This window comes from Eleutherodactylus coqui, chromosome 9 (assembly GCF_035609145.1).
Source record: "Eleutherodactylus coqui strain aEleCoq1 chromosome 9, aEleCoq1.hap1, whole genome shotgun sequence".
Taxonomy (NCBI): Eukaryota; Metazoa; Chordata; class Amphibia; order Anura; family Eleutherodactylidae; genus Eleutherodactylus; species Eleutherodactylus coqui.
The window spans coordinates 172,836,030-172,860,873 of NC_089845.1; the positions used below are offsets into that span (position 1 = coordinate 172,836,030).

At 51.8% G+C, this 24,844-nt stretch overlaps 1 protein-coding gene across 4 annotated transcripts in view; it reads right to left on the reverse strand.

Moving 5' to 3' along the window:
* The window catches only part of CYRIB (CYFIP related Rac1 interactor B), a 209,557-nt gene that overhangs the window by 65,053 nt on the left and 119,660 nt on the right, over nt 1–24,844 (reverse strand). For 2 of the 4 annotated variants that reach the window (XM_066578792.1, XM_066578795.1), the window contains one exon: nt 16,839–16,875. The exons of the other annotated variants lie outside the window; for them this stretch is intronic. The gene's annotated coding sequence lies outside the window, so the exon portion shown is untranslated. The remainder of the gene's footprint in view (nt 1–16,838; nt 16,876–24,844) is intronic. 4 annotated transcript variants of the gene reach the window in all.

Here is a 24,844-nt window from a genome sequence, read left to right on the forward strand (position 1 = left end):
GGTCTGGCGGGGGTGGATGTCACCGGGTGTCGAGCTGACAACGGGGTCTGGCGGGGGTGGATGTCACCGGGTGTCGAGCTGACAACGGGGTCTGGTCGGGGGTGGATGTCACCGGGTGTCGAGCTGACAACGGGGTCTGGTCGGGGGATGTCACAAAGTGTAGAGCTGACAACGGGGTCTGGCGGCGAAATGTCACCAGGTGTAGAGCTGACAACGGGGTCTGGCGGCGGGATGTCACCAGGTGTAGAGCTGACAACGGGGTCTGGCGGCGGGATGTCACCAGGTGTAGAGCTGACAACGGGGTCTGGCGGCGGGATGTCACCAGGTGTAGAGCTGACAACGGGGTCTGGCGGCGGGATGTCACCAGGTGTAGAGCTGACAACGGGGTCTGGCGGCGGGATGTCACCAGGTGTAGAGCTGACAACGGGGTCTGGCGGCGGGATGTCACCAGGTGTAGAGCTGACAACGGGGTCTGGCGGCGGGATGTCACCAGGTGTAGAGCTGACAACGGGGTCTGGCGGCGGGATGTCACCAGGTGTAGAGCTGACAACGGGGTCTGGCGGCGGGATGTCACCAGGTGTAGAGCTGACAACGGGGTCTGGCGGCGGGATGTCACCAGGTGTAGAGCTGACAACGGGGTCTGGCGGCGGGATGTCACCAGGTGTAGAGCTGACAACGGGGTCTGGCGGCGGGATGTCACCAGGTGTAGAGCTGACAACGGGGTCTGGCGGCGGGATGTCACCAGGTGTAGAGCTGACAACGGGGTCTGGCGGCGGGATGTCACCAGGTGTAGAGCTGACAACGGGGTCTGGCGGCGGGATGTCACCAGGTGTAGAGCTGACAACGGGGTCTGGCGGCGGGATGTCACCAGGTGTAGAGCTGACAACGGGGTCTGGCGGCGGGATGTCACCAGGTGTAGAGCTGACAACGGGGTCTGGCGGCGGGATGTCACCAGGTGTAGAGCTGACAACGGGGTCTGGCGGCGGGATGTCACCAGGTGTAGAGCTGACAACGGGGTCTGGCGGCGGGATGTCACCAGGTGTAGAGCTGACAACGGGGTCTGGCGGCGGGATGTCACCAGGTGTAGAGCTGACAACGGGGTCTGGCGGCGGGATGTCACCAGGTGTAGAGCTGACAACGGGGTCTGGCGGCGGGATGTCACCAGGTGTAGAGCTGACAACGGGGTCTGGCGGCGGGATGTCACCAGGTGTAGAGCTGACAACGGGGTCTGGCGGCGGGATGTCACCAGGTGTAGAGCTGACAACGGGGTCTGGCGGCGGGATGTCACCAGGTGTAGAGCTGACAACGGGGTCTGGCGGCGGGATGTCACCAGGTGTAGAGCTGACAACGGGGTCTGGCGGCGGGATGTCACCAGGTGTAGAGCTGACAACGGGGTCTGGCGGCGGGATGTCACCAGGTGTAGAGCTGACAACTGGGTCTGGCGGCGGGATGTCACCAGGTGTAGAGCTGACAACTGGGTCTGGCGGCGGGATGTCACCAGGTGTAGAGCTGACAACTGGGTCTGGCGGCGGGATGTCACCAGGTGTAGAGCTGACAACGGGGTCTGGCGGCGGGATGTCACCAGGTGTAGAGCTGACAACGGGGTCTGGCGGCGGGATGTCACCAGGTGTAGAGCTGACAACGGGGTCTGGTGGCGGGATGTCACCAGGTGTAGAGCTGACAACGGGGTCTGGTGGCGGGATGTCACCAGGTGTAGAGCTGACAACGGGGTCTGGTGGCGGGATGTCACCAGGTGTAGAGCTGACAACGGGGTCTGGTGGCGGGATGTCACCAGGTGTAGAGCTGACAACGGGGTCTGGTGGCGGGATGTCACCAGGTGTAGAGCTGACAACGGGGTCTGGTGGCGGGATGTCACCAGGTGTAGAGCTGACAACGGGGTCTGGTGGCGGGATGTCACCAGGTGTAGAGCTGACAACGGGGTCTGGTGGCGGGATGTCACCAGGTGTAGAGCTGACAACGGGGTCTGTTGGGGGGATGTCACCAGGTGTAGAGCTGACAACGGGGTCTGGTGGCGGGATGTCACCAGGTGTAGAGCTGACAACGGGGTCTGGTGGCGGGATGTCACCAGGTGTAGAGCTGACAACGGGGTCTGGTGGCGGGATGTCACCAGGTGTAGAGCTGACAACGGGGTCTGTTGGGGGGATGTCACCAGGTGTAGAGCTGACAACGGGGTCTGTTGGGGGGATGTCACCAGGTGTAGAGCTGACAACGGGGTCTGTTGGGGGGATGTCACCAGGTGTAGAGCTGACAACGGGGTCTGTTGGGGGGATGTCACCAGGTGTAGAGCTGACAACGGGGTCTGTTGGGGGGATGTCACCAGGTGTAGAGCTGACAACGGGGTCTGGTGGGGGGGGAAGTCACCAGGTGTAGAGCTGACAACGGGGTCTGGTGGGGGGGAAGTCACAAGGTGTAGAGCTGACAACGGGGTCTGGTGAAGGGGATGTCACCAGGTGTAGAGCTGACAATGGGGTCTGGTTGCGGGATGTCACCAGGTGTAGAGCTGACAATTGGGTCTGGTGGCGGGATGTCACCAGGTGTGGAGCTGACAATGGGGTCTGGTGGGGGGGATGTCACCAGGTGTGGAGCTGACAATGGGGTCTGGTGGTGGGATGTCACCAGGTGTAGAGCTGACAAAGGGGTCTGGTGGGGGATGTCGGCGGCCCCCATTACGACACGACAGCGTGGCCCCACCCTTTAAGACAAGACAGTACAGCCCCCACTACGACATAACAAGGTCCCCCTTGGACAGCAGTCTAGTTCATAGAACAGTCTTATGGTAACGAGTCAAGATATTCTGCGGATACACACAATTCAATGTTGTATAAATAAGATGGCGGTGGCGGTCGCGGTGGTGGGGGTGGCAGTCGCGGTGGTGGGGGTGGCAGTCGCGGTGGTGGGGGTGGCAGTCGCGGTGGTGGGGGTGGCAGTCGCGGTGGGGGGGGGTGGCAGTCGCGGTGGTGGGGGTGGCAGTCGCGGTGGTGGCGGTACTGCAGCAGCGGTGGTGGTGGTAGCAGCGGTTGGGGTGGCAGTCGTGGTGGTGGCGGTACTGCAGCAGCGGTGGGGGTGGCAGTCGTGGTGGGGGTGGCAGTTGTGGTGGGGGTGGCAGCAGCGGTGGGGGTGGCAGTCGTGGTGAGGGTGGCAGTCGCTCGCCTGTCTGCTGATGTTTTATCTTTAACACTCCACAGAATAAAAAAGTGCCTTAGTAGAACTCCACTTTCCAGCCCCTAGGTCTTCAGCAGATCGCCCCCCCTTGGTCACCGGACTGCAATAAATCTGCACGGCAAGAAGGCACTGGAGCGTAAACGGTTAACTGAACTGTATGGTAACAGGAAGCGCCGTGTGCGCTGAAGAAAAAGGCTCCAAAATGGTACAAAAAAAGAACTTTGGGGCTAAAATCCCATCCGCGTGAGAACGACAGCAGCTGGGTGGTTAGCAGCCGCCCGGCGCTGCCACAACACCTGCCGCCCCCCCCACCTGGCGGAGCTCCCAGATAGCATCAGCGCTGTGGTTAGGTTAATAGGTCAATAACCCATCCAACACTGGCAGGGGCGCACATGCCAACCGTAGCGCTGCCGGGACCCCACTGGCCGGGTGGTCAGAGGGGCGCTTCACACCAGGTAGAAACATTTGCAGCGCCTCGTATTCTGCTCTGTATTACACAACTGCAGATGAATAAGGGGGGGGGGGGGGGGGTCCGCAGCGTCTTCTTGGTGTGACTGGGCCCCTAGGCCAGCTCTAACGCGCTCTTCGCTCTACAATCATGGCTTCAGGCGGGCGCCGGCGGTTTCGTTTGACTCGCGAGGCGTTGTGTTTCCGTAACTTTACTGTTTTTGGCATGTTTGCTATTCCAGACCCGCCCAGTACTCGGTTTTCAAGCCTGACATGTTTTCAGCTCTAGACATGAACTAGAATGTTTCCACTCACTGACAGCAAGCATATTTTCCTGACACAATCTAACTAGCCAGGAAAAATGTAGCAGAGCTGAGCTGGTTAAGGCAGCACATTACTTAGCTGGCACCTCCTGCTGATATGGCCGACGTCACAGAGGGGTGTAGATGCTGTCCGCCATCCTATTATTACAGACCGTCCTATAATAGCACATCTCCCCTGCAGCAATGTCAGACTGACCGCCGGCTCATCACCCCGACCCCACAATCCCCCTGAAGAGGGTTCTACACCATGGCACATCGCATTTATCCCCCTACCACCCCAGAGCATAAACGAACATCGCGGGGGGCAGCAGTACCAGCTCTTCAGTTACACCCCAAGGATGGTGCGGGCTCAGAAGTGATATCAGCGCCACCTGTAGGAACAACACAGCTATGTAAACAGGGGGCCAGGGAAACCAGACACCAGGAAACGGCGTCCACATCTGCCAACCACTGGGATCCCTACGGATAGCAATAATGCACTGCAGTACAGAAGTACTACAGTGTATTAATAGAGCAATCATAGTATTGTAGGTTCAAGATCCCACAGGGACAAGAAAAACTAAAAAAACAAAATGAGATCAAAAGGAGTAAAGAATGGCGAAAGACTTATTTCACATTTTCCAATGTTTGTTTAAAAAATAAAGTAAAAAAAATTGAAACCCAAAACATAAATCATTGGATAAGTAACCGCCAGTACAATAAACGGAATATACTCATGAGGCACAGTGTACGCTATAAAAGAAAGATCTGGAACAAAGGGGGCGCTCTAATACCTATGTATAGTATATCAGGGGCCAGTACAGAGATCTCCCCCATCATCTATTATACCGAGGACTGTAACAAGGGGGCGCTCTAATAACTATGTATAATATATCAGGGGTCAGTACAGAGATCTCTCCCATCATTTATTATACCCAGGACTGTAACAAGGGGGCGCTCTAATAACTATATATATCAGGGGTCAGTACAGAGATCTCTCCCATCATCTATTATACCCAGGACTGTAACAAGGGGGCGCTCTAATAACTATGTATAGATATATCAGGGGTCAGTACAGAGATCTCTCCTATCATCTACTATACCCAGGACTGTAACAAGGGGGCGCTCTAATAACTATGTATAATATATCAGGGGTCAGTACAGAGATCTCTGCCATCATCTATTATACCCAGGACTGTAACAAGGGGCGCTCTAATAACTATGTATAGATATATCAGGGGTCAGTACACAGATCTCTCTCATCATCTATTATACCCAGGACTGTAATAAAGGGGAGCTCTAATAACTATGTATAGATATATCAGGGGTCAGTACAGAGATCTCTCCCATCATCTATTATACCCAGGACTGTAACAAGGGGGCGCTCTAATTGCTATGTATAATATATCAGAGGTCACTACAGAGATCTCTCCCATCATCTATTATACCCAGGACTGCAACAAGAGGGTGCTCTAATAACCATGTATAGATATATCAGGGGTCAGTACAGAGATCTCTTCCATCATCTATTATACCCAGCACTGTAACAAGGGGGCGCTCTAATAACTATGTATAGATATATCAGGGGTGACTATAACAAGGGGGCGCTTTAGTAACTATGTATAATATATCAGGGGTCAGTACAGAGATCTCTCCCATCATCTATTATACCCAGGACTGTAACAAGGGGGCGCTCTAATAACTATGTATAGATATATCAGGGGTCAGTACAGAGATTTCTCCCATCATCAATTATACCCAGCACTGTAACAAGGGGGCGCTCTAATAACTATGTATAGATATATCAGGGGTGACTATAACAAGGGGGCGCTTTAGTAACTATGTGTAGATATATCAGGGGTCAGTACAGAGATCTCTCCCATCATCTATTATACCCAGGACTGTAACAAGGAGGCGCTCTAATAACTATGTATAGATATATCAGGGGTCAGTACAGAGATCTCTCCCATCATCTATTATACCCAGGACTGTAACAAGGGGGCGCTCTAATAACTATGTGTAGATATATCAGGGGTCCGTACAGAGATCTCTCCCATCATCTATTATACCAGGACTGTAACTAGGGGGTGGTCTAATAACTATGTATAGATATATCAGGGGTCAGTACAGAGATCTCTCCCATCATCTATTATACCCAGGACTGTAACAAGGAGGCGCTCTAATAACTATGTATAGATATATCAGGAGTCAGTACAGAGATCTCTCCCATCATCTATTATACCCAGGACTGTAACAAGGAGGCGCTCTAATAACTATATATATATATATCAGGGGTCAGTACAGAGATCTCTCCCATCATCTATTATACCCAGGACTGTAACAAGGGGGCGCTCTAATAACTATGTATAGCTATATCAGGGGTCAGTACAGAGATCTCTCTCATCATCTATTATACCCAGGAGTGTAACAAGGAGGCGCTCTAATAACTATGTATAGATATATCAGGGGTCCGTACAGAGATCTCTCCCATCATCTATTATACCCAGGAGTGTAACAAGGGGGCGCTCTAATAACTATGTATAGATATATCAGGGTCAGTACAGAGATCTCTCCCATCATCTATTATACCGAGGACTGTAACAAGGGGGCGCTCTAATTGCTATGTATAGATATATCAGGGGTCAGTACAGAGATCTCTCCATCATCTATTATACCCAGTACAGTGACCAGGGGCGCTCTAATAACTATGTATAGATATATCAGGGGTCAGTACAGAGATCTCTCCGATCATCTATTATACCCAGGACTGTAACAAGGAGGCGCTCTAATAACTATGTATAGATATATCAGGAGTCAGTACAGAGATCTCTCCCATCATCTATTATACCAGGACTGTAACTAGGGGGTGGTCTAATAACTATGTACAGATATATCAGGGGTCAGTACAGAGATCTCTCCGATCATCTATTATACCCAGGACTGTAACAAGGGGGCGCTCTAATAACTATGTATAGATATATCAGGGGTCAGTACAGAGATCTCTCCCATCATCTATTATACCCAGGACTGTAACAAGGGGGCGCTCTAATAACTATGTATAGATATATCAGGGGTCAGTACAGAGATCTCTCCTATCATCTACTATACCCGGGACTGTAACAAGGGGGCGCTCTAATAACTATGTATAATATATCAGGGTCAGTACACAGATCTCTCTCATCATCTATTATACCCAGGACTGTAACAAGGGGGCGCTCTAATTGCTATGTATAGATATATCAGGGGTCAGTACAGAGATCTCTCCATCATCTATTATACCCAGTACAGTGACCAGGGGCGCTCTAATAACTATGTATAATATATCAGAGGTCACTACAGAGATCTCTCCCATCATCTATTATACCCTGGACTGTAACAAGGGGACGCTCTAATAACTATGTATAGATATATCAGGGATCAGTACAGAGATCTCTCTCATCATCTATTATACCCAGGACTGTAACAAGGGGGCGCTCTAATAACTATGTATAATATATCAGGGGTCAGTGCAGAGATCTCTCTCATCATCTATTATACCCTGGACTGTAACAAGGGAGCGCTCTAATAACTATGTATGGATATATCAGGGGTCAGTCCCATCATCTATTATACCCAGGACAGTAACAAGGGGCGCTCTAATAACTGTGCATAGATATATCAGGGGTCAGTACAGAGATCTCTCCCATCATGTATTATACCCAGGACTGTAACAAGGGGGCGCTCTAATAACTATGTATATTATATCAGGGGTCAGTACAGAGATCTCTCCCATCATCTATTATACCAGGACTGTAACAAGGGGGTGCTCTAATAACTATGTATAGATATATCAGGGGTCAGTACAGAGATCTCTCCCATCATCTATTATACCCAGGACAGTAACAAGGGGGCGCTCGCGGCGTTCGACATGCTATGCTAATCACGTTGTAAAGCGCCCCGTGTGAGTGTGTCCTACGGCTTTAGTCACATGTTCGTTTTTCCTTCCCGCTTGTCTCTTCCATCAGGGTGAGAAGTATGGCACCAGTGTGTTTGCGCCGCCGCGGTTCAGTTGCGCCGGCTCCATCAGGTTACACTGACCGCACAGATTCCGTTTGCGTCATTCATTCAGTCCCTTGGCGGTCGCGCTGAGCGAGACGGACGTCACAGTAGGAAGAGATCCATTAAAACCGTGCGCAAACAGACAAAAAAGGGTTAAAAATAAGAGCCGCTGTTTCTAGGAGGATCTGGCAGTCGCATCGCGGTCGACGCGTCGGGGGGGGGGGGGGGGGGGTCGACGCGTCGGGATGCTTTCACCCATTCTCCTAAAGCTCGAAAAGATCAACTAAAAACGGAAACCAAATGCGCTGCGGGCGCGGTCAGACGTTACAGGGGCGTCAGACAACAGGCTGAAGATGGGGCCTGCGTGTCATGTGCGCCGCGCCATTGTCTGCAGTCCGTGGGGTCTGTCATCATCCCATACGGACAGGAGGGGGCAGCTGTGGGAACGTGACCCACCAGGCACGGGCACCATGAGAAACCTGACCTACTTCTGTGAAGACATACGGAGTGCCACATGCCATTAGCATCACGCTCGCCGCCGCGGTCTTATGGGGATGGCTGACGGCGGGCAGAGTGTCAGAACCGGACAGGCGGAAAGCAGATACACTATCTGCAAACAAGGCTTGCACGCATGCCCTTCACACTGCCAGCAGCACAGCGAGATACCGGGGGGCCGCAGTGGACTCGTCGGGGGCCGCAGTGGACTGTGCCTGAAATACCATAACGAGAGGAAGCTTAACCCCGCCGGCTGAAGGCAGCTGCAGGGCGCGAGGGGTTAAGCAGAGGCCGCAACCGGATGATGGAAATAAGCTGACCTGTCAATGACTGGTCACCTGCAGAGAGGGTGCAGCAAGCCTCCCCCTCAATGACCGGACATGGCAGGGGACCTCCAATGCTCCCCAACTCCTTAAAGGGGTTGTACAGGATAAGAAAGACATCGCCCCTCCTATCCCCAGGCTATATCTGGTATAGCAGCTCACTCCATCCACTCCCAACGAGCTGCAATACCACACACAACCCATGCACAGGGTGGCGCTGTTTGTGCAAGAAAGCAGCCATCTTTTGCTACTGCTGTAGAACCCCTTTAATGGGCAAGTGCAGCCAGGAGCAGGACTCTAAGTGTGCGGGCGCCCCTCCCCCCACGGCAGACGCCCCCCTCATGTTTATGAAACAACATCTTGTGTAAAAAGGTGTAAAAAGAATTTCAGGATGGAAATCCCAGCAGCGCTGAGTGCCATGCCGGAGCGAGAGGCAGCCGCGGCGGATGGAGGAACACTGACACCTAGTGGGGATTCCTAAGAAGGCAAACAGAGTGCATGAGAGTTCTGTACCATCTCCGCTCTGCGAGGGGCGGCGCAATCTTGTACTCCCCATCCAGCAGAAGGAGGGTTCCCTGTGCAGATTGCCAGGAGGGTCCCCAGCTGAGGGGGGTCTGCCAGTGACGTACCATGGAGTTATAGAAAGGCCTAAATCTACACGCCCACATTTAGCCTAGTGTTTAACCCTTTAAAGGGGGTGTACCACAATGATCGCCCTCCACAGGAGAGGGCCTACGGTGCTGATCGGTGGGGGGCTCACCGCTGATCTCCAGCACAGGACTTGTGTCACGCTGTCCCTATGGGGGGTCGCTTCTCCCCCCACAGTGCTGTTCGTATGCTTCGCCTGAGCTCCTTCATATCCTGCCAGCCGAGCGGGCGCCACGTATCTCCGCAGTCCCTGAAGTGAATGGTGCGCTGGTCACCAGTACCCGGCAGTAAAGACAACGGGGACACAGGACCCCTTTCCTCAGGGTCAGAGGGGATCTCAGCAGGTCCCCTCTCTTCCTGTGGAGGCGGGGGGACAGGTGATTTTAGTGCACCCCCGCCCCCTCCCTTTCTGTTGACCTCGCCGTATGAGGGTGGATCCGTGGCGATCTGTAGTGAATATTGCTTCCATTTTGGGGGTTCTATAAGGGGGGCTCGGTGAACCCCACTTCCACCATTGTTTTTGTTTCCATGGAGCAGGGATGCCCCGTCACATCTCTGCAGGTCGGACCGCTACATCACCATTGGGTTTTTTGAGATTCTTCCACTTTTACACAATAAAGAGAAGTCCTGCCTCATCATCGCGATCCTCGGTGCTACGATGGAAGCCCCCCGGGAGCACAAATGGCGTAAAAAAAGATAAAAATAAATGGACAAAAAAAACACAACTTTTTTTTCTGCTTTTTCTCATATTAGCATAAAAAAGTTATTTAAACAATTCCCACAGACTTGGCATCATCGTGTTCGCGAGGACGCGGACAACAGGCTGAACGCACGTTTTATTCTACACGGCAAACAGTGTAAAAAAAACACTAACGAACTGAGGCAAAGTGCTAATTTTTAACATTTTATCTCCCAAAAACCACAATAAAAGTGATCAAAAAAGCCGTGTGTGTCCGAAAACCAAAGCAATAAAAGCTGCAGCGCGTCTCGCAAAAAATCAGCCCTCACAGCGCTCCGCCCGCGGAAAATAAGAGTTACAGGACTTGGAATGCAGCGATCTAGAAAAAGGAAACTTCCAAAAAAATATAGCTGAATTTTGGTCTGGTAACCGTAGCGACCGGCAGGAAACACGTATTGCGCCATTTCTGCTGCATGAAATTCTACTCTGCGGCAGGATGGATGCCTTCTCTCTCCCTGCGATCACACAAACATGGAGGAAAGTTTCACAATCTGCTCCACGTACCGAAACGTGGCCATAAAAACTAAGTGCGCCACGAGAAACCGAGAACTCATCCGGCCGCCGGCGGAAAACAACAGAGTTAGGGCTTTTAAAGAATGGAGATGAAAATCTACCAGAAATGGTTGTGTCCTCGAGCCCGAACTAGCCGAGTGCCTAAGGGGCGGTTTCACATTAGCAAAACATGGCCGCGATCTTCCAGAAACAGCGCCCCTCCTGCCCAGGGTTTGTACTGCAGCGCAGACTCATTGGTTCAGAAGGAGCTGCAGTACTGGACACCGCCACGGGCAGGTGGGGTGCTGTTATTTGCATAGTCTGATACACGCTCTGAGTCAGAAACACAAGGCCGGACCTGAGAACCCACTTGCCAATCTGCATGTGGGAAGGCGCATAGACTTCGGGGCAGTCACCAGGACAAATCCGCGGGGGGTAAGCCAACGCAGAAATCACATGGCATGATTTCATGTAATAATTCTATCAGACCCCGCTGGCGAGCGATCCGTGCTGGATACATTGTGTCAGCCAGTCACAGCTGAGGTCTGCTACAATGTAACCAGTCCAGACAATCCTCTGTGAGACAGCCTGGAGCCCAGACCGATACATCCTCTGACCCCCCATGAAGTACAGCGCTGCGGAGTATGTAGGCACTACAGACGGGAGTAAAATACAACGAGCCGTGCTAATAGTCACTAGAACATATGTATTACTGTAGGTGTGGGAAAACCTAAATAGAGGCCCAAACCCAAAAAGCATCCGTCCACCTCCGACCCCCCGACTATATACAGAAATAATCACATGATTCACGATTCACTTACAGGGATTGTCCCGCGGCACCAAGTGGGGTTATACACTTCTGTATGGCCTGGTCCTTAAAGGGGTTGTCCCGCGGCACCAAGTGGGGTTATACACTTCTGTATGGCCTGGTCCTTAAAGGGGTTGTCTCGCGGCACCAAGTGGGGTTATACACTTCTGTATGGCCTGGTCCTTAAAGGGGTTGTCCCGCGGCACCAAGTGGGGGTATACACTTCTGTATGGCCTGGTCCTTAAAGGGGTTGTCCCGCGGCAGCAAGTGGGTCTATACACTTCTGTATGGCCATATTAATGCACTTTGTAATATACATTCTGCATTAATTATGAGCCATACAGAAGTTATTCACTTACCTGCTCCGTTGCTAGCGTCCCCGTCGCCATGGTGCCGTCTAATTTCAGCGTCTAATCGCCCGATTAGACGTGCTTGCGCTGTGCGGTCTTCTCCCTGGTGAATGGGGCCGCTCGTGCTGGAGAGCTGGTACTCGTAGCTCCGCCCCGTCACGTGTGCCGATTCCAGCCAATCAGGAGGCTGGAATCGGCAATGGACCGCACAGAGCCCACGGTGCACCATGGGAGAAGACCCACAGTGCATCATGGGTGAAAATCCCGGCAGTCATCTTAGTAAGGTAAGGAAGAAGTCGCCGCAGCGCGGGGATTCAGGTAAGTACTAAACGGTTTTTTTTTTAACACATTCATTGGGTTTGTCTCGCGCCGAACGGGGGGCCTATTGAATAAAAAAAAAAAACCCGTTTCAGCGTGGGACAACCCCTTTAATAACTTACAATGTACTGCTCCTGAGTTACATCCAGTATTATACTCCAGAGCTGCACTCACTATTCTGCTGGTGGAGTCACTGTGTACATACATTACTTATCCTGTATTGATCCTGAGTTACATGCTGTATTATACTTCAGAGCTGCACTCACTATTCTGCTGGTGGAGTCACAGGGTACATACATTACTTATCCTGTACTGCTCCTGAGTTACATCCTGTATTATACCCCAGAGGTGCACTCACTATTCTGCTGGTGGAGTCACTGTGTACATACATTACTTATCCTGTACTGACCCTGAGTTACATCCTGTATTATACCCCAGAGCTGCACTCACTATTCTGCTGGTGGAGTCACTGTGTACATACATTACTTATCCTGTACTGATCCTGAGTTACATCCTGTATTATACCCCAGAGCTGCACTCACTATTCTGCTGGTGGAGTCACTGTGTACATACATTACTTATCCTGTACTGCTCCTGAGTTACATCCTGTATTATACCGCAGAGCTGCTCTCACTATTCTGCTGGTGGAGTCACTGTGTACATACATTACTTATCCTGTACTGATCCTGAGTTCCATCCTGTATTATACCCCAGAGCTGCACTCACTATTCTGCTGGTGGAGTCACTATATACATACATTACTTATCCTGTACTGATCCTGAGTTACGTCATGTATTATACCCCAGAGCTGCACTCACTATTCTGCTGGTGGAGTCACTCTGTACATACATTACTTATCTTGTACTGCCCAAGTTACATCCTGTATTATACTCCAGAGGTGCACTCACTATTCTGCTGGTGGAGTCACTGTGTACATACATTACTTATCCTGTACTGCCCAAGTTACATCCTGTATTATACTCCAGAGGTGCACTCACTATTCTGCTGGTGGAGTCACTGTGTACATACATTACTTATCCTGTACTGATTCTGAGTTACATCCTGTATTATACCCCAGAGCTGCACTCACTATTCTGCTGGTGGAGTCACTGTGTACATACATTACTTATCCTGTATTATACCCCAGAGCTGCACTCACTATTCTGCTGGTGGAGTCACTGTGTACATACATTACTTATCCTGTACTGCCCGAGTTACATCCTGTATTATACTCCAGAGGTGCACTCACTATTCTGCTGGTGGAGTCACTGTGTACATACATTACTTATCCTGTATTATACCCCAGAGCTGCACTCACTATTCTGCTGGTGGAGTGACTGTGTACATACATTACTTATCCTGTATTATACCCCAGAGCTGCACTCACTATTCTGCTGGTGGAGTCACTGTGTACATACATTACTTATCCTGTACTGCCCGAGTTACATCCTGTATTATACTCCAGAGGTGCACTCACTATTCTGCTGGTGGAGTCACTGTGTACATACATTACTTATCCTGTACTGATCCTGAGTTACATCCTGTATTATACTCCAGAGCTGCACTCACTATTCTGCTGTTGGAGTCACTGTGTACATACATTACTTATCCTGTAGTGATCCTGAGTTACATCCTGTATTATACTTCAGAGCTGCACTCACTATTCTGCTGGTGGAGTCACTGTGTACATACATTACTTATCCTGTACTGATCCTGAGTTACATCCTGTATTATACTCCAGAGCTGCACTCACTATTCTGCTGGTGGAGTCACAGGGTACATACATTACTTATCCTGTACTGCTCCTGAGTTACATCCTGTATTATACCCCAGAGGTGCACTCACTATTCTGCTGGTGGAGTCACTGTGTACATATATTACTTATCCTGTACTGCTCCTGAGTTACATCCAGTATTATACCCCAGAGGTGCACTCACTATTCTGCTGGTGGAGTCACTGTGTACATACATTACTTATCCTGTACTGACCCTGAGTTACATCCTGTATTATACCCCAGAGCTGCACTCACTATTCTGCTGGTGGAGTCACTGTGTACATATATTACTTATCCTGTACTGCTCCGGAGTTACATCCAGTATTATACCCCAGAGGTGCACTCACTATTCTGCTGGTGGAGTCACTGTGTACATACATTACTTATCCTGTACTGACCCTGAGTTACATCCTGTATTATACCCCAGAGCTGCTCTGACTATTCTGCTGCTGGTGGAGTCACTGTGTACATACATTACTTATCCTGTACTGATCCTGAGTTACATCCTGTATTATACTCCAGAGCTGCACTCACTATTCTGCTGGTGGAGTCACTGTGTACATACATTACTTATCCTGTACTGCTCCTGAGTTACATCCAGTATTATACTGCAGAGCTGCACTCACTATTCTGCTGGTGGAGTCACTGTGTACATACATTACTTATCCTGTACTGATCCTGAGTTACATCCTGTATTATACCCCAGAGCTGCACTCACTATTCTGCTGGTGGAGTCACTGTGTACATACATTACTTATCCTGTACTGCTCCTGAGTTACATCCTGTATTATACCGCAGAGCTGCGCTCACTATTCTGCTGGTGGAGTCACTGTGTACATACATTACTTATCCTGCACTGCTCCTGAGTTCCATCCTGTATTATACCCCAGAGCTGCACTCACTATTCTGCTGGTGGAGTCACTATATACATACATTACTTATCTTGTACTGATCCTGAGTTACGTCATGTATTATACCCCAGAGCTGCACTCACTATTCTGCTGGTGGAGTCACTCTGTACATACATTACTTATCTTGTACTGCCCAAGTTACATCCTGTATTATACTCCAGAGGTGCACTCACTATTCTGCTGGTGGAGTCACTGTGTACATACATTACTTATCCTGTACTGCCCAAGTTACATCCTGTATTATACTCCAGAGGTGCACTCACTATTCTGCTGGTGGAGTCACTGTGTACATACATTACTTATCCTGTACTGATTCTGAGTTACATCCTGTATTATACCCCAGAGCTGCACTCACTATTCTGCTGGTGGAGTCACTGTGTACATACATTACTTATCCTGTATTATACCCCAGAGCTGCACTCACTATTCTGCTGGTGGAGTCACTGTGTACATACATTACTTATCCTGTACTGCCCGAGTTACATCCTGTATTATACTCCAGAGGTGCACTCACTATTCTGCTGGTGGAGTCACTGTGTACATACATTACTTATCCTGTACTGATCCTGAGTTACATCCTGTATTATACTCCAGAGCTGCACTCAATATTCTGCTGGTGGAGTCACTGTGTACATACATTACTTATCCTGTATTATACCCCAGAGCTGCACTCACTATTCTGCTGGTGGAGTCACTGTGTACATACATTACTTATCCTGTATTATACCCCAGAGCTGCACTCACTATTCTGCTGGTGGAGTCACTGTGTACATACATTACTTATCCTGTACTGATCCTGAGTTACATCCTGTATTATACCCCAGAGCTGCACTCACTATTCTGCTGGTGGAGTCACTGTGTACATACATTATTTATCCTGTACTGATCCTGAGTTACATCCTGTATTATACTCCAGAGCTGCACTCACTATTCTGCTGGTGGAGTCACTGTGTACATACATTACTTATCCTGTACTGCCCCTGAGTTACATCCTGTATTATACCCCAGAGCTGCACTCACTATTCTGCTGGTGGAGTCACTGTGTACATACATTACTTATCCTGTACTGCTCCTGAGTTACATCCTGTATTATACCGCAGAGCTGCGCTCACTATTCTGCTGGTGGAGTCACTGTGTACATACATTACTTATCCTGCACTGCTCCTGAGTTCCATCCTGTATTATACCCCAGAGCTGTGCTCACTATTCTGCTGGTGGAGTCACTGTGTACATACATTACTTATCCTGTACTGCTCCTGAGTTACGTCATGTATTATACCTCAGAGCTGCACTCACTATTCTGCTGGTGGAGTCACTGTGTACATACATTACTTATCCTGTACTGCTCCTGAGTTACATCCTGTATTATACCCCAGAGCTGCACTCACTATTCTGCTGGTGGAGTCACTGTGTACATACATTACTTATCCTGTACTGATCCTGAGTTACATCCGGTATTATACTCCAGAGCTGCACTCACTATTCTGCTGGTGGAGTCACTGTGTACATACATTACTTATCCTGTACTGCTCCTGAGTTACATCCTGTATTATACCCCAGAGCTGCACTCACTATTCTGCTGGTGGAGTCACTGTGTACATACATTACTTATCCTGTACTGATCCTGAGTTACATCCTGTATTATACCCCAGAGCTGCACTCACTATTCTGCTGGTGGAGTCACTGTGTACATACATTACTTATCCTGTACTGATCCTGAGTTACATCCTGTATTATACCCCAGAGCTGCACTCACTATTCTGCTGGTGGAGTCACTGTGTACATACATTACTTATCCTGTACTGCTCCTGAGTTACATCCTGTATTATACCCCAGAGCTGCACTCACTATTCTGCTGGTGGAGTCACTGTGTACATACATTACTTATCCTGTACTGCTCCTGAGTTACATCCTGTATTATACCCCAGAGCTGCACTCACTATTCTGCTGGTGGAGTCCCTGTATACAATGTATTCTGCTCCGTACGGCGGTATATATGCAGACGCTCACCTTCTCCCAGTGTTGCAGTTGATACTCCGCTTCCCACCTGTAAGGCAGAACACATCAGTTAGGGCCGTTCCACGCGAGACGCACAAAACTCTACTTGGAGTAAAACTGGAGCGCCGCCTGCTCTATATCCTCGTGTTCGCCATGTTTTCAATGTGAGCTCTAATGCCCCGCTGGCCGTGTGACCGCGGCGCCCCGCTGAAGTCGATGCCAAACACTTGCCATCGTCCGACGCAACAAACAGTTTCAGAGAAGCGATGCGAGGCTCCACGCCGCCGCGATATCAGACTGAGATTCTCGGACAGATACCGTAGTTGTCCATGAATAGACAACAAACATGACCGAGGCGTCACATGGGAGGAGCAGCCATTAATGCCCAACACCCTCTGTACCGGGGTGGGGGGGGGGGGTCGCCATTACTGCCGGGGCCCCTCTGAGGGGGGGGGGGGGTCGCCATTACTGCCGGGGCCCCTCTAGGGGGTCGCCATTACTGCCGGGGGCCCCTCTAGGGGGTCGCCATTACTGCCGGGGGCCCCTCTAGGGGGTCGCCATTACTGCCGGGGGCCCCTCTAGGGGGTCGCCATTACTGCCGGGGGCCCCTCTAGGGGGTCGCCATTACTGCCGGGGGCCCCTCTAGGGGGTCGCCATTACCCCTCTGTGTATAACCCCACTTGCTGCCGCGGGACAACCCCTTTAAGGACCAGGCCAAATTTTGCAAATCTGACACGTGTCACTTTAACATGGAAAAAGACCAGAAAGGTTTTGCATATCCAAGCGATTCTGACATTGTTTTTTTCGCCACATTTTGTACTTCACTTAGGCGGAAAAAAAAGACCGATAGAATTTGTGTTTATTTATTAAAAGCGCCAAAATTGGGAAAATTTTGAAAAAATCGTCATTTTTTCACATTTCCAACTGCAATATCTCAAATATGGGCAAACATAATATAGAAATTTTTGCTAACAGTTATATTTCCATCCGTTTACTTTATTCTGGAAGCACATTGGAAAAACTTTCGGTTTTTTTTTAACCATTTAGGAGACGTACAAATCTAACAGTACTTTTCAGCATTTTGGGGAACACTTTCTTTTCCTGCACCAAGCCAAGATTGGAAAGGCTCATAGGAGTCAGAATGATAGATACCCCCACAAGTGACCCGATTTTATAAACTGCACCCCTTAACGTATTCACTGAGGGGGGTCAGGAGTATTTTAACCCCACAGTTTATTTTTGGAGTCAATGAAATTTAGAGGAGAAAAACTAAAATTTCATATTTTTGCAAATATGTCATTTTAAAGACAGGACTTTTTTCTATAATACACATGAATATGAGGATTTGCACCCCAGAATGGATCCCCCTGTTTGTCCCGTGCTCAGAAACATACCCATTGTGGCCCTAATCTTATGTCTGGATGCACAATGGGGCCCAAAATGAAAGGAGCAACCGGTGGCTTTCGGAACAGAAATTTTGCTTGAAGGTGATTTAGGCCCCATTGCCCACTTGTAGAGCCATTGAGTGACCAAAACGATGGAGAACCCCCACAAGTGACCCCATTTTGAAAACTAGACCCCTTAACAAATTCATCTAGGGGTGTGCTGCGTGTTTTGACCCCAAAGTATTTGAATGAATCTAAGCAAAGCAGAAGGAAAAAATTACGATTTTCATTTTTTTGGCAATTTAAAAACAGGTTTTTTTGTACAGTGTACATAGGAATGAAGACGGTCACCCCAAAATAGATCCCCCCGTTTGTCCCGTGTTCAGAAATATACCCATTGTGGCCCTAATCTACTTACAGGACACATGGCAAGGCCTATAATGGAAGGAGTACCGGCTGGATTTCAGGGTCCAACGGAATAAATCCCAGGCCCCATTGCCCACTTATACGGAAAAAAATTTGACTTCCTTAAAATATTCCCCCCCCCCATTTTTTGGCATTCCCTAAATATTTGATAAAGGTAATAATATAAACTGCGTTTTATGTCTGAAGACAGGGGTAATTACAGGGGCTGGGTGGGCACATGGGGCAAGAAAACCGGGTATCCCCCCCCCCCCTCCTCTCATGTATTTTTGGGGGTATTTCATGACCCCAGTGGCCAGGATGGGGTGTAAAAAGTGATGCTCTGTGAGGCTCTGTAATCTTGCAGTGGTGCGGCGGTCTCACATAGAAGGCGCTCAACAAGCTGCTCCTGGGCTGCAGGAAGGCGACCGTTCCCGGGGCTTCTTGTAAATTACGGATTACAGGTAGCGGTCTGAATAACGCCGGGCTCATGCAGCCGTAGGCGGAATCCGCTTGCGGAGGCCCACAGCGGATCCCAGCTGTGAGCTCGGCCATGACCCTGCATACGGCCGCGTAATGTACTGCGCATAACTGCCTACTCACACAGGCGGTTTTTTGTTTGCATTTCCCGCGCCGTCGCTTAGAGATGACCCGGGTACCCGCAGCCCGTACACAATGTGTTTGCACATGGGCTGCGGGTATATCCGCGGTCATAGAGCACAATGGGCTCTAGGTCGCAGATATTCGTGGTAAAATATAGCATGCCGTGTTCTGTTTCTGCGAGTGGATTCCGTAATTCCGACCCGCTAATTTGGGGGAATTGTGTAATCCAATGCATGCGATTGATCCGTGGATTACCGCTGATCAGGCACATGCAGAACCTGTAATTCCTCTCCGGTCTTGTGTGACCGGCCTAATGTTATACCGCTACTTTATCACGTGATCGGGGACCGCTCAGCGAGGCCGCCGGTCACTGCTCCAAGCACTCAGCAACCGTTGGTCGCTGGGAGCAAGGGGATTTAACATTTCCTGGGCTCCCCGGCTCCTGCGAATGTGTCCGGCATTTTGCCGGCGGGCGCATGCGCAGCAGCCGGAAGGGTCCATGGAGGATAATCGCATCTGGATTCAAATGCGGAAGCCTCCGAGAAGATGTCTCATCTCCCCCAACCGATCGCACTTTTACGTAATCGCCATTATGCATTGGATAACGGCGATCACGTGACCAGTAACCGCATACCGCGGCTCCCTGTGACATCTCCAGGCTCTTGCTACCTTTTGTAGCCAGCAGCAGGGAGATTTTACATTTCTTGGGCAATCTTTCACTTTTGCGCATGCGTCCGCCATCATGCTGACGGGCGCATGCGCAGAAGCTGGGGTAAGGTCCGCGGATCAACATCCCATCAGGGTACAAATCCGGGACCTTGGGTACGTAATTTCATCCCCCCTTACGGATACGATCCATAAGAGGAGATGAAACTTAAAAGTTAAAAAAAAGTTTATAAAGTTAAACTTTTTTTTTTTTTTTTTTACTTTTTAACTTTATATGATCACCGTTATCTGATGGAAACCGCATACAGCGGTCCCCGGTCATATCTCCCTGCACTCGGCTATCTGTGACAGCCGGGTGCAGGGAGATTTTCAATTTGCCAGGCTCACCGGCCTTCTGCGCATGCGCGCCACATCGACGCATGCGCAGAAGCCAGCGGTGGGCCCCGACACCGGCCGGAGGACATGGAGGAAGGAGGGTGAGTATTTTCACCCTCCCTCATGGATCCGATCCATGAGGGCAGGTGAAACTTTTCTTTTTTTACTTTTTTCTTCACTTTTCCGCGATCACCGTTATCCATTGGTTCCCCGCTGACATCTCCTGCCTCCCGGCTATATACAGGAGCCGGGAGCAAGGAGATTTTAAAATTCCCCGGCTGCCAGGCCTTCTGCGCATGCGGCTGAAGTAATGCCGCCTGGCGCGCATGGGCAGAACGCCGGCTTCGGGGCCCGGAGCATCAGAAGAGCGGGGAGCAGTGCGGCGGACCCGGGTGAGTAATTTCAGCTGCCCTGATGGATCCGATCCATCAGGGCAGCTGAATCTTTAACTTTTTTTGCACTATTTACTTTTTTTGCGATCGGCGCTATCCATTGGATGGCGCCGATCGCATTGCCGGGGAGGGGGGGGGGGGTGTCCCCGCAGTCCGGGATGACAGCTCCATGCTGTCGGCGACCAGCGGACACCGACAGCATGGAGCTGTCACGTCGAGAGCCCGAGGGGCTTTATTCTCTGTAGGACACGTTTTTACGTCCTCAGAGAATAAAGCCCACTTCGGGAGGACGTAAAAACACTATGGCCTGGTCGTTAAGGGGTTAAGTACCAAAAACTGACGGTAGGTGGCAGTATCAGACCCCACGGCTGAGCCGTCGTCGCTGATCTTACAGGGGCCGGCTGACGGTGATGCTGACGGAGGTGTTTAGCCCACCATGCTAGGGTCAGATGTCGCAGCTTCATGTACAGTTGGCTTAGATGTACCTGCGCTGCAGAAAGAACGCTGAAGGGGTTTCTGGGACTTCTCTTGGGCATCGGTGGGGGCGCTCCGCCAATCAGCCGTCTGAAGGGGCTGAATCCACTTTACTGCATTCCAGGTACAGCGCCGTGCATTTCGTAGTGGCCGTACCTGGGATGGGACCTCGCTGCACTCAGGTCATGCGACGTCGCAGCAGAGGCGGAGGTGTTCACCTGAAGGCTGCAGTCTCTGATCAGTAGGAAGTACCACCAATCTGATTCTGATGACCTCTGCTGAGGATTGCTCACCCGTTTCTTAGTCCTGGAACACCCCTTTAAGGATATGCAGACAATTAAGGTGCAGTTATAAGACCACGGTAACCCTACCTGCTTTTAACTGCAACCTCATCAAAAAACAGCAATGAAACATGGTGCGGTTTTGGCCACATCTTATCTGCGCCTTGAGATGTGGCCCCCACCCGCGGGCGCACGTCGGCACCCACCCTCAGGTGCGGCCACAGGGCAGGCACTCTGCCAGCTTTCATCAATCGTTTGTGCATGGAAACCAGTGTATTCTACCGAATGTCATCCATGCGCTGCACAGAATCTGTGGCGCACTTCACCCGTCGTCTGCAGGGATTCCACAGCTAAGTCTGCGACAGATCTGCATGCAACACGGGGGGTCATGTGGCAGAACCCACTGCCCAAAATCCATCCCGCCCGACCAAACCCTGAACCACGTCACCTCAGATCCAGGAAATGAAGAGCATCCGCAGGGACCGCTCCGTGCGTCCACTGATACTACTGAGGGGATCGGGGCTTCTGGGAGACAGCTACCGAGGACCCCCCCTCAGGACAGCTCATCATAGACGATGGGGGTCCATCACTGATCGACTGGTACCGAAGCGGCCATGGCACCCGCCCGAACATTGCTGTCACTTCAACCAGCTGGTCAGGAAGCATCCCGAGTCACGGCCCCCCACTGATCGACTATTGATGCCCGATCCCGAGTCACGGCCCCCCACTGATCGACTATTAATGACCGATCCCGAGTCACGGCCCCCCCCCCCCACTGATCGACTATTAATGACCGATCCCGAGTCACGGCCCCCCACTGATCGACTATTGATGACCGATCCCGAGTCACGGCCCCCCACTGATCGACTATTGATGACCGATCCCGAGTCACGGCCCCCCACTGATCGGCTATTAATGACTGATCCCGAGTCACGGCCCCCCACTGATCGGCTATTGATGACCGATCAGGAGGACAGCTCATCAATAGTTAGTTGTGGAGAACCCTTCTTAGGCCTTGTCCACATTCTGTTTGCAGCCTCCGTCACAGATTATAATATGAACTAGTGCAGAACACATAATAGAAATCGGACAGAAGCCGTTCTAGTCGACAGGTTGCATCCGATGCCACAGGGGTCCAGCGAACTAGGGAACAAGCTGAAGTGTGAATGAGTCCAAACAGACTGAGGTCTTGCTGGAAAATCAGGAGTTTTGTGTCTACAGCTCCTGTGCACAGCTATGTGTCTCCATGGTTACAGACTACAAACTGACCCTGCGTAGTCACAACAGCAGAAGTTCTGCTGCAGCTGCATTGTGAGGAGCATACTTGCCCTCAGCCGGGGATCCTGGGGCTCCTCAGCGCTTGTTGCTGTTCTTGTCATATACATTATTTTTCTCATATACTTTGGGTTTCAAGATCTCTGCTTGCTGTTTGAAAAATTCTTGTTACCATCCAGAGAGCCCATCCTTCTGGCTCTGCTCCAGTTGTATCCAGCCTTCTAGACAATCCTCTGTGAGCTCCACAGAGCAGCAGCACAAGCGTCCCACTTGTCCCGACAGCCCCTTGCTGGTGCGGGTACCGTACCTCTGCACACCGTTCACATGTTGCAGAACTTCTGCAGTAAAAATCTGCATGAAGATTGCCTCAAATCCAAACTGAAGGTTGACGACTGCAACGGATGTTCCTCTGGCCCCTCCTGGGGACGCGCCCTCAGGCCGCGCTCACAGGGCAAACCTGCAACAGATTTCCCACATAGAACTTCCACATTACAGTAGCAGCAATGTGGGGGGATTCTGAAAATCCGGCCCCCCTCAGCGGACGCTCACACCATATAAACCTGGCCAATCCCGCCAGCTGCTCCCCGCGATTCCCGCCAGCTGCTCCCCGCGATTCCCGCCAGCTGCTCCCCGCGATTCCCCGCCAGCGTCCCCCGCGATTCCCCGCCAGCGACCCCCCGCGATTCCCCGCCAGCGACCCCCCGCGATTCCCCGCCAGCGACCCCCCGCGATTCCCCGCCAGCGACCCCCCGCGATTCCCCGCCAGCGACCCCCCGCGATTCCCCGCCAGCGACCCCCCGCGATTCCCCGCCAGCGACCCCCCGCGATTCCCCGCCAGCGACCCCCCGCGATTCCCCGCCAGCGACTCCCCGCGATTCCCCGCCAGCGACCCCCCGCGATTCCCCGCCAGCGACCCCCCGCGATTCCCCGCCAGCGACCCCCCGCGATTCCCCGCCAGCGACCCCCCGCGATTCCCCGCCAGCGACCCCCCGCGATTCCCCGCCAGCGACCCCCCGCGATTCCCCGCCAGCGACCCCCCGCGATTCCCCGCCAGCGACCCCCCGCGATTCCCCGCCAGCGACCCCCCGCGATTCCCCGCCAGCGACTCCCCGCGATTCCCCGCCAGCGACTCCCCGCGATTCCCCGCCAGCGACTCCCCGCGATTCCCCGCCAGCGACTCCCCGCGATTCCCCGCCAGCGACTCCCCGCGATTCCCCGCCAGCGACTCCCCGCGATTCCCCGCCAGCGACTCCCCGCGATTCCCCGCCAGCGACTCCCCGCGATTCCCCGCCAGCGACTCCCCGCGATTCCCCGCCAGCGACTCCCCGCGATTCCCCGCCAGCGACTCCCCGCGATTCCCCGCCTGCGACTCCCCGCGATTCCCCGCCAGCGACTCCCCGCGATTCCCCGCCAGCGACTCCCCGCGATTCCCCGCCAGCGACTCCCCGCGATTCCCCGCCAGCGACTCCCCGCGATTCCCCGCCAGCGACTCCCCGCGATTCCCCGCCAGCGACTCCCCGCGATTCCCGCCAGCGACTCCCCGCGATTCCCGCCAGCGACTCCCCGCGATTCCCGCCAGCGACTCCCCGCGATTCCCGCCAGCGACTCCCCGCGATTCCCGCCAGCGACCCCCCGCGATTCCCGCCAGCGACCCCCCGCGATTCCCGCCAGCGACCCCCCGCGATTCCCGCCAGCGACCCCCCGCGATTCCCGCCAGCGACCCCCCGCGATTCCCGCGCACTCTTGACATTTTTCACACGTGTGTTTTTTAAAAATTGCATCTTTGTTCTCTCTTTAAAATGATGGTTTCCATAGTTACCTGCATTAAAGTCACAGTAACGTGGTGTGCGAGTCCGAAACCCAATCACTTCGGGGGAAAACATTCCTTCCCGACTCCAAGATTTCCTTCTGATTTTTTCAGAAAGGCACGTGGTAATCGCCGGTGTGAGAAACCGACCTGGAACGTGGCGTTTACGGGGGTTAGACAAACGCGTCTGCTTTCTTCCAAGCGCAGCGCCATCCTTGTCCAGTGGTCATGTGTTGTACTGCAGCTCAGCTTTATTGAAGTGAATGAGCTGCAATACCCGACACAACCTCCATACAAGGGTGGCGCTGTGCTTGGGAGAAAGCAGCCAGAGATACATCCTGCCAGCGAGGACATTTAT